General features: G+C 37.4%; 1 protein-coding gene and 1 long non-coding RNA gene across 2 annotated transcripts in view; one reads left to right on the top strand and one right to left on the bottom strand.

The window, feature by feature from the left end:
• The window catches only part of LOC132822229 (uncharacterized), a 33499-nt gene extending 30090 nt beyond the window's left edge, over positions 1 to 3409 (bottom strand). The window contains exon 1 of the long non-coding RNA XR_009645424.1: positions 3345 to 3409. This is a non-coding gene — a long non-coding RNA (uncharacterized LOC132822229). The remainder of the gene's footprint in view (positions 1 to 3344) is intronic.
• eefsec (eukaryotic elongation factor, selenocysteine-tRNA-specific) overlaps positions 1 to 13331 on the top strand; it is a 400574-nt gene that overhangs the window by 157797 nt on the left and 229446 nt on the right. The gene's annotated exons all lie outside the window — the stretch shown is intronic.

Raw genomic sequence — 13331 nt, 5'->3', positions numbered from 1 at the left:
TATTTACTTTTTTTTGCATTGTCATTTTGATGAAATATTAAGCTGTGGTAGTGTTTTCTTGTTCCATTGAGCTAAGTTGTCAGTCAAGATCCCATGACACTAATTAGAGAAGGTTAGAGAATTTTCGCAATGGCGTTCTCAATACTATCCACTGAGCTGACACCACCAACAAATTAAACAGCCGTGCGTTGCGTTCCTGCCAGTGTGAATTTGCAGTCTGTGAGATGGATAATAAATGGCAGCATTTGCCATTTCTTGCATGTTAACGTGGTTAGCTCTCTGTAGTGCATGAGCAATTTTGAGAGATGTGATAGGGTGCTTTTTAACTGCAAACTTTGTTTGTTGAAAATAGGAAATATGTAGAGTGCAGTTATTTTCCTTTGATGCTGGAGTGAGAAGAGCAGGGATTTAGAGAAATATGAAAGACTGTTGCACTTTAGTTACATGGGAAAAGTACCATTGTAGTGGCTCTAACTTGACTAAAAATGTAATAACGAAAGGCTAACCAGGAAAAACAAGTTAAACTTTAAAAGGAAAGAGCAGGCGAGTGAGACTTATCGGTTTGCTCTTTTAAGGACATTACATTGTTCCAGTGGATTGAATAGCCTCTGCCTGTATCATTCAATTATTCACTCCAACTACGACTCCCAACAACTTTCGAGACCAGAAAGGTTCAACAGAAAAATGTTCACAATTTAGTTCAAAGTCAGCTATCTTTGAAAAGATAGTACATTGAAAACTCTGCTGCTGATAGCGTTCCATATATAGAAAATGGTGCTTACAATTTTGATTTTAAAATATTGCGGAATCATGAACATTTTTGTTTCTTGTGTACTTTGTGCCCATGGTGTTGGTGCGTGACACAGTGCACATCATGGACGAAGGAACTGTCTGCTTATGGACATAATTTGCAGCTACACTAAAGGATTGGGACAGTCATGAAGTTAGTTCCCCTTTTAATTTTAAGATATATCCTGCGATAAAATTCTTTTAAAACATTTAGATAAATTCATTACAATTTCACAACAGGAAGCAGATTATGTGATTTCACTGTTGGCAGCCAATTTTTTTGTCTAAACATGGGCAAAGCTTACTTGTACATAAACCCCAAACTCATTTCAGAATGATTAACTGTTCATTCCTTTGCAAAACAAACACAGACAGGCGTAAGCAAACAGCACACAATATTTTTACATTGACCTCAAATGAACTTTCAGCTTCCTAATTTGTAAATTTTTAGAGCAAACCATAAGGCTTCAAAATGATGCTTTGCAATGCTGTATAGAATACCGGTGTAAAATTCTGTCCAGATAAAAGCTGCAACCGATAAATGGAACAAAGAAATTTGTATGACTGTCCTGAGCTGGGATTCCGCCTACTAATTTAAAGACGGATAAGGAATTGTGTGCATGAAGGTTTAAGAGTTAACTTTACTCAGTTTCCTCTGGGGTTTACATGTGTCTTTGGTCATTCAAGAAGCATCTCCTTGTTACTGGAAGTAGAGATTGGTTGACAAGAGAATGAGTTACTAGACAATGTGGGGGTGAGACGTTCGGTTACTCACTACCTTTCTGGGTTGTTGTTATTCACTGCCACTGTTTCTCTGGTCACACTGTGTTCTGCACATTCCCCAGCGTCTGCGTGTCACAATTAAAATTTAAACAGTCCTGTCATCTCTTCCCTACTGAGCATGAAAAAAAATCAGTGAGGACAGGAGATGGAGGGGATATGGATAACTGAAATGTATTTTATGATTTGAGAAAGACATGATAAATGCATTTACAACTGTATTACTGATAAAATGTCAAGGTCACCTTCACCTGTGGTCTCTGATTTGTATTCTACAATTTCCCAATTGAGTATTTGGGTTGTGCTACAAATAATAAACCATAATTATCTGTAGTGAACAGATTATTACAGGTCACTTATTATAGGTCACCTTAGCTGACTCTTTCATCTTATTACAGTTAAGTGCCCTCTCCTTGAAATGTAGGGTAACATACGATATATTGCAAAGAGAACAAAAGTAAAAATTTGAAAGCAGACAGCCAGCCTACTTTAATGTTTTGGGTGTGAGTCTTTCCTCAAAACAGGTCTGGGTAGGATCTAGAATGTAACCTTTTTCTTTCTTCTTACCAATATTGGCAGAACTGCTGGATTTTGTCCAGACTTTTCCAGAATCCATTGCACCATTGAGTTCAGGAACTAGGCCGTACTCTGATGAACTTATTGATATCATTTTTGCTTTTTTTATATTTGTCATGTGCACAATAAAGGATTAAAATACTTCATTTATTAATTCCTAAACAGCACCTAATATCTGGCATTTTTATGTGTTCTTGTATAAATGAGCCTTTTCCTAATTGTTTTAATATTGAGTTGTAAAGCTGGAACATAGTGATGAGGGAGATGAGTTGGAATTTATTTTCTTATTCCCCCGAGTATGGGGATTTTACAGCACTGACAGAAGCTGAAGCAATGATATGATAGTATTGTGCTAATGGTGAATCATACTTAATCATTGAACATTTATTGAATGAAAAACACAATAAAATCAATTGCATCTTATCACAGCATCACAGTCTCTTCACACATTGAATTACAATTACTTTTCCAGTGCAGTAAATATTGTCATGGAAGTAACACAAGAGCCATTCAATATCAGAAATATCCCACAAGCAACAATGAGCCACAAAACCAATATTTTTAATTTTTTATCCTATTTTTCTCTGTAAATGATGTTGAATGAAAAGAAAACTCTTAAATTCTTGAACAATGAAATTAAACATTGGAAGGATAAAATAAAATCCATCGACACCTGGTAAAATAAAATTGAGGATTTTGGGATCAGTTCTTTTCATCTAACTTGATCCAGAAGGGTGTGAGGAAGAGTCTCTTAAGGGAACTATTATTCTGACATTTCGCTAAACCTTTACAGATCAACTGTGCAATTCCTCCTTTTGTTCTTTGGTTTTCCTTTTTACTGTATGTATGGAATACAACCGTACAATTCACTCATGTAAAGATGGTGCTTAGTGCACTGGTAGACATGTCAGTCTTTATTTCTTTCTGTACTCTATTATTTAATGTGTGTTATGTTTAAGGAGCATGCAGAGATTCAGCAGTTTGCATTTAACAATGTTCTGATTCTTCTTTCATGAGCAGTGGCCCAATTATGAAAGTCTATTCATTCTATAATACAGCATAATTGCAGAACATTTTTAATTCCAAGAGCGGCTGAACCAAAGAGTCACTAACATTTAGAAAGATTTTTCTTGTGATCACACTTTATGAGCATGCAAAGTGAAAAGTCGGGAGGTTTTTTTAAAGTAGAAAAGTCCTACCATATTTCGGTAATTTTCACATGAAGAGTCACTGTAGTATTCTTTGTGTTCTCAGATCTGCCCCGAGTTGCATGATCATTTCCAGACTTATGCGTGTGGAAGATGCACCGATAGCAGAGAGAGCTTGTGACAGAATAGTCACGCCGTCTCTTAATATTTTCCAAATAGCTTCAGTGATTTAAAATAAAAAGTATTCACCAATTCAAAAGAAAATTGCACTCTCAGAATTTCATTTTGCAATTTCAAAGGCAGTACCTTCTGTTTAAGTAGCATTTATCTTCATTTTACATTCTGAAAATACCATGTAGTACTTCAGATGTTAACATCCATGAAAAAAATGGCACGAGCATAATATTAAATCAAATTGCTTTTTTGTACATCGTGGTCGTGGTTGGGTGGAGAATAAGTAAAGGGATGAAATAAATATTGCTGTCTTCTATTTTGTTTAAGCTATGCTTTGCATTTCTGTTTAACGGGTATTTAGTTTTGCTGTAATTTGACAAGATTAACTAGATCTCATTCAACATTATGTTTTGATGTGAAATGATTCATTACACTTTGCACTGACACCTTCCTCCACTCAGCTATTTCTGACTTCCCTTTTTTAAAAATCTGGTTTTCATTCATGTTCAATTTTTATTGAGTGCTTGGAAGCTATTTTTACTAATGACAGAATCAACTTCAAGGAAAAGCAGAGGATTAGACAACTTGGCATTTCACATACACAATTGTTTAAAGTGCAGAGACATAATGATCTTGAATCAAGAAGCAGTTTGATATGAAAAAGTACAAAACCAAAGCAGTTGATAAATTTGTACAAATCAGTAGCTAATCTGTGGCAAGTATTCTGCTCCATTTTTTGGTGTCTTATTTTAGGAAAAATGTTGAGCTGATTGAGGCAGTGCAGGAGGGATTCATTTAAGATTTACGGAGAAGATACCTCTGGAATGAAGGGAGACTAGAGAAGCTATGACTGTCATCTTAGAACAGAGCCGATTACCATGAGATCTTATTTAACCCTTGAGGGTTTTGATAAGGTAATTAGAGAGAAGCTTCAGACTGACTGGTGAGTTGGAGACCAGAGGCCATACGTTTAAGATTGTTGCTAAACGATAAATATTTGTAAAAAAGTTAAACTGTTATAGAACATACTAAATGGCAAGTTCATTGAGAAAATCTGGACAAATATTTAACAGTTAAATAGTTAACTTTAGTTAACAAATTTAGTGATTCCAGGTATTATTACTGGATAGTACTCCACTGATACTGTGGATTATATTTCTCTTGGATATAACTACAAACATAATAAAAGATTTTGTATAGTTGTCTTTCTCAACTATAATTTCGGATTCAATTTTGTTGAAACACACTTTGTTTGTAATTTTTTCCAAAGCAAATTTACAAGCAGTGGAGTTGCAATAATGTTCCAAGCCCAAATTTGAAAAAAAACTGTAAATCTGGAATAAAACTTGTAAATGCTGGACTAAACAAAGCTCAGGACTCAATTGTGACAAAACGTTAACAACCCGAGACATTAACTTTGTGTTTTTCTTCTTGCCTGATGGCGGTGCCCAACCTAATGAATGTTTCCAGCATGTTGTTTCCATCATTTGACCTGACAACAAATTTTAGGCTAAAAATGGAAACCAGAAACATAATAGGCTGTGTAATTTTCAGTGGGAAGCCTCATTAATTTTTGGGTGGGGGTGTTCAGGTGGAAGGGAAACAATCAAGATGTGGTGAAGGGTCCCAACTTGTTATTATTTCTCTGTCAGTCAAATGGGAATTAACTTTGCATTTCCAGAATTTTCCTTTTTTCATTTTTAAAAAAAAATTGTTGGTTTTCGACGGGTTTTACATTTTTTGTGTTTTTACAGCTTTTAGTCTAGTGATGAACTTTAATTGTAAAATAAGTTGTGCAGTTCATGTTTTTTGCTTCTACAACTCGTTCTCAAGAATAATGACATAGAACAAAGTAACATCACTTAATGAACACCTCAGTTTGAGCCAGTTACATAGCAGGTCTGAACTAGGATCGGTTGTTTGCTGTGGAGTGTCTGACCTAGTATTTTTGAAGATGAAGATAAGAAAGTGAATATATTGCAAGATTTCCTTGCATGGAAAGGTTTCTATGCTGTATTGTTTTAAGATTCCGTGAGACTGCGCTAATGTTTCAGTGCAATACTGAGAGAGTGTGCTGCCATTCCAGGCGCCACCTTTACATAGGATATTAAACCAAGATATTAACTTCCTCTTCCAGTGGTTCAAGTGGATGTCAAAGATCTCATGGCACTATTCACAGAAGGACAGCAAGTTCTTCCTGATGCTGGGCCCAATGTTCTGCCCTCAACCAACACCAGTAAATAATGAATTCACAGATTATTCATATCTGATCAGTTGTAGATACAATATAATATACAAATCACTTCAAAAGTATCTCAGCACAATAAACGCATTGGGCAATTTTTAAAGCATAAATGTCACGGTGGTTAGTTTGTTGTTTTATACGAAAAGCAGATTACGTTAGTAGTTCATGATTTGGAGATGCCGGTGTTGGACTAGGGTGTACAAAGTTAAAAATCACACAACACCAGGATATAGTCCAACAGGTTTAATTGGAAGCACACTAGCTTTCGGAGCGCCGCTCCTTCATCAGGCTGCTAGTGTAACAAATCTTGTGCTTGAGGCAGTATTGCCCTGGATGAGCTACTTTTTCAGATGAGATTTTGAAACAAAAGCCTGGGAGCTTTTCTTTCAGGGATCTTGAAAGATCTGTTGACATCATTTGGAAGAAGAGCAGGGAATTCTTGATTTCTTGGTTAATATTTATTGTTCAATCATCATCACTATAAAAACAGATTTTTGGATGATTATCATATTGCTGTTTGTGGTATCCAGCTGTATTTACCAATGGATGCATTACAACAGAGATTACAGCTCCTAAATACTTCACTGCTGTAAAACTATTTGAAACATAATGAGATAGTGAAAAACATTCAAGAAAAGTAAGGCATAATTCTCTGTTGCTGTGTCATTTGTGTTCAGGTGTGTATTAGTTCCCAGCTCTTAAAATATCGCATCTTGTATGGAGCGCTACTTATCTTTTGTCTCTCATCTTTGTGGAGAAATGCCCATCTCTTCAGATCATTGTCTCCTGTGCAAAGTCTGTACAGGGATGAGCAACATGACCCTGTAATCCCGTGTACAAGTTGCTTCACAATACTGAGTCTGCATTGTTGATTTTGTGTAGTAACTAGGTGCCTGCAGGATCTTAACTTTAATGTCTGCCTAATGGCATCAAAACAGTTTTGTTTGTGACTGACCTGCATATTATTCAACTCAGAATCTGATTTAGAAAAAAACAGATTTGTACTATTTTAAAAGAAAGATCTAATTATCGCCATTTACCACTTGGGCAGACGCAAAGCAGGCTTTGACAACTGACAGCCACTCACATTGAGTTTGACAACTGACAGCCACTCACATTGAGTTTGTTCAATCTGCAGGTCCCAGTTTATAAACCGGTGAGAATTAATTTGCCAACGGCAGGTGACAACTTTGTTTGGGGCCGTGAGTGTCTTTTTCATTCTATATAAATGGTAATTAGTAATTAATGATGGTCATAACAACTTGACTAGATTGTGATGTTTTGCATTATTGGCAAAGTTGAAACTTTACAATTCCCTTCCGGCAAACCGGAAGTGGATTTTTTTTGTCAATCATTTTCCCCAGATCCCTGATTTAATGTGATAATGGCTTTGAATTACTTTCTGCATCTTTCTAATTGTAACCATTCTGAAAACTCGGAGGTAAAGTCTTCTAATCCATGCTGTGTTTAGCTGACCTAAGGCAGGGTGGTAACAATGCTGGTATACTTCACTGCAGTGACTGCTTCTTTGTGTGTCTGTGTGTCGATGTTGGGTGAGGCCCCCGGAGGCTGATCAGTCAGCTGGCTTTCGGTGTTTTTCTTACCAAGAATTCATGTTAAAAAAAGATGCACCCTTCAAATAAAAGAATCACAAGGAGAAAGCAATCCTTCGCCTTAAGCAAGAAAACTTTTGGACTAGTAATCCACTAACCCAAAGTCATGTTCTAAGGCATGGGTTTGAATCACATCATGACAGATCCTGAAATTTGAATTCAGTAAAATTCTGAATTAAAAATCTGGTCTCATGACAACCACGTAACCACAGTCAATTGTCAATAAAATAACATCCAGTTACTAATACTTTTTATAGAAGGAAATCTGCCTTCCGTATCTGGTCTGGGCTATTTGTGACTGTTAACAGCCCTTTGGACAAATTAAAGAGCAATAAATGCTGGCCTTGCCAGTGATAACTATGTCCTGTGAATGGATGAAAGGAAGTTCCTGTTTAGGGCAGGTGAGCCCTCAAGCAGATTTTGTTTATCAATTTAGAAATATGACACAGCATACAATTGTTTAGTTTGTGGTTTCAGGGCCTCTTACCATCTCCACCTCTGGAACATTCTCCAGCCTATAGGACCTCTGTGCTTGTCCAGTTTAACTTTTCTCCATCCTCGATTTGCATCACACCACTATGCTGCCAACTGCTGTACCTTAAGCTCTGAAATTCCCCTCTAAACCTTACCACCTCTCTCTTCATTGAGACATTCTCTAAAATCAATATCTTTGACAAAGGTTTTAATCACGTCATGACATCTTCTTATGTGGCCTATTGTCAGATTCTGCTTGCTAATCCTGCCTCTTATTCTGATAAAAGTACCATTCAACAACAAGTTATTCTCTCCCAGAAATGCATCCAAAGAGCTAGCAATATTTGTGTGATGCAGTTTGTACATTTGCTTCACATTTGCATTTTAACATTTAAAATTGTACTCTCTTCATTTTCTATTACAGTTCAATTTATATTCATAGCTTGGACCTCATTTTGCATAACTGCTTACTTTCTTTATATTTATACCATTGTCCTTCTCTAAAGTTGCCTAAAACCTGAACAGCCATTACTTCTCCAGTCTTTTTCTTGACTCAGTGACACTAAAATTCGGGCTTGTAGCTCCTGCCTGAGCCAACTCTTGAGCTTGAATATTTTCCTTGTGTTTTATTGAACAAAGCTGCCCTGATGTTGTGACAAATGCATTGTGTGGATTGTTTTTGAGCAAATCTTTTACGTGCATCTTGCACTGTTTGGGACTGACCTACCAGTGCCAAGGCTGTCATTTCAGCTTAAAAATGTGTTGCTGAAAAAGCGCAGCAGGTCAGGCAGCATCAAAGGAACAGGAGAATCGACGTTTCGGGCATAAGCCCTTCTTCAGGAATCTCTGAACAACTCAAAGGCCAGGAAAGAATGTCACCTCCACCTCTCCGGCTGACACTCACTCCTAACCCCACAACAAAGTAGTTTGGTAACTCTCTTAACTGTAAGCTGATTTCCTGGCAATGCCTCCAGAACACTGGAGCTGAGGTCAGGACGGGAGTGAATCTCATACGGAGATTGGTGGGTACCACCTGGGACAGCAGAGCCAGCACATTACAAACTGCTTCATGTCACTTGGCCTACCCAGCAGCAGAGTAATTCTGTTCAGCCTGGCTCAGGAAAACCCACACAAATACAGTAGATGTCCATCTGCTGGAACCTGCAAGGATTATTTCTGGGATGTTGGGACTCACTCAGCTTGAGTGGCTTCCTGTGAATGTACATGCAGGAGTTCCCAATGTCTGCAAGGAAAATATCCTGTTCAAACAGCACCACTGGCTGACAGCTAACAAAATTCTCCCATTAACACAGGACCACAACAAACACTCACTCATCTGAACTTCCACAGTCATTAGTGCAACACGCTTCACACCCTACAGACCGACAACAGCTCCAGCTCTCAATGGCATACTGCCTGGTTGATTGCAAAATTCACCAATGGCAATCTGGTAATTGAGCCCAGTGGTGAAGAACCAGGTTTCAATCTTCCACGGAAAATCCGGACAATCCCAAAGAGTTCCAGGACAGACCAGGGAAGATGTGGCCACTCGATCCACAAGTGGAACTGATGGTCAGCTCAGTTTGTGACTGTAAATAGTCAAGTTGGATCATCATTCATTCAATGAACTGCTGCCCTATTCCTGGCGCCAGAACAATCATTCCCACTGTATCAGCTGAAGCCACTGAAGGGATTGTTAATCTTGACATTGGTCTGTAAGTGCTTCTCCAACGTATGATTAAAACAAAAGTACAGGATGCCCTGTTCCGATAATCACTTTCTCAAATAATATAAGGGTAATTGAGGTGATCAAATGTTGCAACAAGGAATCAACAAAGCAGCCCATCCATCTTACTTTCATACACTTTATCCTCAAGATTTTATTATTTCTACCAACACTGTTGCAATTCTATGTTGTTTAATTTGAGCACTTTGATTAAATGTTCACCTCACTAGATGGCACTCTGGTGCAAAAATTGCCAGGTATGAGGTAAACAGGCTCATTGTTAAGATTGTCCTGTCTCAGAGCAAGTGACTCAACAACCAGCAACAGATTTTGCGATTTCTTCTACTAACTGTGGGCACCAAGAGTTACTCCCCAAGCACTGAACCTTTGAGTAACATGTCCCAAACAAAGTGATGACATCATTTCAAGAGGATGATGATTTCCTTGTTGCAATTATAGAGCAGAATGAGTTCATGTAAATCAGTCAGCCCCATCATAAATCTTGATTTCTTGTATTCTGCTTTTACACAGACCCCTTCATTACAACAAATTTTGTTATATTCATCATTGTATTAATAAGTTGAAATTTTAGGAACAAAATCATGTATTAAGATATAGGACTCTTAGCGAACTCTAGGTTTATTTGGAATGGAACTTTAATGGCCAGAAGGCCGAGGCGGATAATTGAACTGAAGACCAACATCTCGACTTTACAGCACTAGATTGGCACTAAATCTGGAATTAGCCTTAGCAACTGCAACCTTCTGACAAATGAGGAGAACTTGGTATATGAAGGTTTCTGTACACTTGTGAATTCCATCGGCAAGACACAGTGTTTCACAATTCATCAAATCGAGCAGTCTCAGATTCTGAATTAGGAAGACCATTTGGCTCATCTCAGTTATTCAACCCAGAGACTTCATTACCGCATCAGCTGTTTCTTAAAAAAAGCTAAGCCTTGTTTTCACTTCTTCATTGAGTAGTCATTGAGAGCAGTCATTCCTTTAAATAATTTCCTGATATTGCTTGTGTACAGGTTTGAGCCTGCTTCCCCTTGCATTTGTTTTGTCCCCTTTTATCAGACAAGACCTTCTGCGGTAAAACCCAATCCATTGCGTGCACAGGCTTCTTTATCTCCATTCATCAATAGTTCCTTAGCAGGTGTAATTGCAAGCATCTGATACTTTTACAGTTACGACTGATCTGTCAGTAGATGGAGCCAGAGGCTTTGTGTCAATATTGATTTTCAGCCGATTTTAGTTTGAGTTGAAGGAAAAATTAGTGTAACCAGGAACTGAATTTTTCAGTTTGGTTTTTAGACCCTTTTCTCCCTTGTCATTAAATAATTAAATGGTCTGTCAATGCTGATTACCTATGACTTATTTCACCCAAATTGCCTTTGTATGTGAATGTTGCATTTATCTAATTCCTTTAAATGTCATGAAATGTCTCAAGATGTTAAGCCATGTTACAGCTTAGAACAAGTGGCCAAAAGCTTTGTTAAATATTTAAAAAAGGCGTCTTAAAAAAGAGAGGGAAATAAGGAAGCTCAACAGGTGGAATTCCAGAGTTTAGGAACCAACCAGGTGAATGCTTAGGACAGCTACAATCTGGGATGTGCCAGAGGCCAGACTTGGAGGAGTGCAGGGATCACAATGAGTTATAGTGTTTGAGGAGGTTACAGATACAGGGAAGAGATGATGGAAAAATTTGAAAACAAGGCTGAGATTTTAACCATTTTAAAACTGAGGCATTGCTGGACCAGAAGCCACTTTAGATCAGTGAGCACAGAGGGTGAGGGGAGAACAAGACGTTTTACAAGCAAAGATATGGACCTCAGGGTGTGTAGAGTGTTGGCTTGCGATTGGTTCACAAAGGACCTAAGAGCCAAATCGATCATATTCTTGCTCAATACCTATTGCAGACACTGGACTTAAATGTAGCAGGAATGTAATCATTCGGGAGCTTAAGAAAAGAGAGCAGGTTTAGACTCTAGAGCTCTGCAAACCTGCTTACTGACCCAATAATTCACGCTTGATCTATTCCCTTACCTCACTCTTCCTCCTTTTCCTGATATCTGTTCATTCAGTTCAGATTGAAAAATATTATTGATTTCTGTCTAAACCTTTATCACTTACTAATTAGTATAGCTCTGTAGGATAGAATATTCCAAAGACTATCAACCCTTTGAGTGATTTGGGGATGCTGGTGTTGGACTGGGGTGGACAAAGTTAAAAATTACACAACACCAGATTATAGTCCAACAGGTTTATTTGCAAACACTTGCTTTCGGAGCGCTGCTCCTTCATCAGGTGGTTGTGGAGAACAAGATCGTAAGACACAGAACAATATATAATTTCAATTGCATCACACTGTAAACATTTGCTATAAATTCTAAGTCTTGTGATCTTATACTCCACACCCACCTGATGAAGGAGCAGCGCTCCAAAACTGCTAGTGCTTCCAAATAAACCTGTTGGACTATAACCTGGTGTTGTGCGATTTTTAACTTTGTAAACCTTTTGAGTGAAAGCATTTGTTCTAAATATTCAGCCCCTTATCTTAAGACCATGCTCCTAATTCCATATTTCCCAATCAGAGGTAGCAGCCTCTCAGCTTGTCTCGTCAAGGACCGTGTTATAATTAAAAGAATGACACAATACAGATTAATGATCGTATCTGCCATTTTATAGGGTCAGGACCAACAAGCTTGTAGTTTATTTTTAACAAAGAACTGTGGTTGCTGGAGATCTGAACCAAACAAAAGCATATAGAGTGCTGGAGAAACTCAATAGGTCTGGCAGCATCAATGGAGAGAAAAGGGTTAACATTTTGAGTCCAGATGCTGCTGCCAGACTTGCAGAGTTTCTCCAGCAATTTCTGTTTGAACTTGTAATTTTGATAGGTAAAGCAATCAGCGGAACTTAGCAGTGTCTTTGTCCACATGAAAATGAGAAATTTTATTTATATTTTGGCATTGGTGCATTTAAATAAATATCCAGCCAGTGTCATATGCAAATACATCGATGTATTTTTAATTCTCATAATATATACCTCACTTCAATCAAACACTTGAAACTGTTGGAGTGGAGCACTGTATAATTGTTCGGAGCGTACTTATCACAAATTCCACAAATTTGCAAAAATAAATAAAATAGATAACTTTCAAAATCTTCAGTCATCTTAAATAATTTCTGGATGTAGTGATTTATTACATCTTTTGGACTAGCATAATTTGCTTCTTAATTGTTTCTTTGATAACCACAATTATTATACTTATATTTTAATAGTTATACTTTTAATGTTGACACTATTTTTTGATTTTATATCCAACATTAAAATTTTAAGTTTGAGCTGTAAAGTTTGGAGGAAACATCCTGTGTTTCAGATTTGCAGTTAATTAGTTTTTTTTACAAAAGTAACTAAATTTCAAAATGCTGTAATGTAGAAAACACAGCAGCCAATTTGCACAAGACCAGCTAATATTGTATTAATGAGGAGTATCAAAACTACAGAATTAATCCAGTATTTGGATAACATTATTACATTACATTGTCTCATTGATCGTGGCCTGCATTTATACCACCCTCGTGTTTCATACAAGCAGTACCCAAACGGCACTGCCAGAGCAAAACGTGAATTCTGCTATACAAATGAACTCTCTAACATTATATTTTTCAATATTTAAACAACGTGAGCTGCCAAGTCTACACTGTAATCCTATCTGCAATATTTTCAATGGTCAGAAAGAAGTGTTGAAGAGATTAGAGAATTCCCAGATTTTTTGGGGGGTTTACACTATATGG

This window comes from Hemiscyllium ocellatum, chromosome 14 (genome assembly GCF_020745735.1).
Source record: "Hemiscyllium ocellatum isolate sHemOce1 chromosome 14, sHemOce1.pat.X.cur, whole genome shotgun sequence".
Lineage (NCBI taxonomy): Eukaryota > Metazoa > Chordata > Chondrichthyes > Orectolobiformes > Hemiscylliidae > Hemiscyllium > Hemiscyllium ocellatum.
The sequence above is the reverse complement of the archived record's forward strand: the minus strand, read 5'-3'. Positions and strand labels throughout refer to the sequence as shown.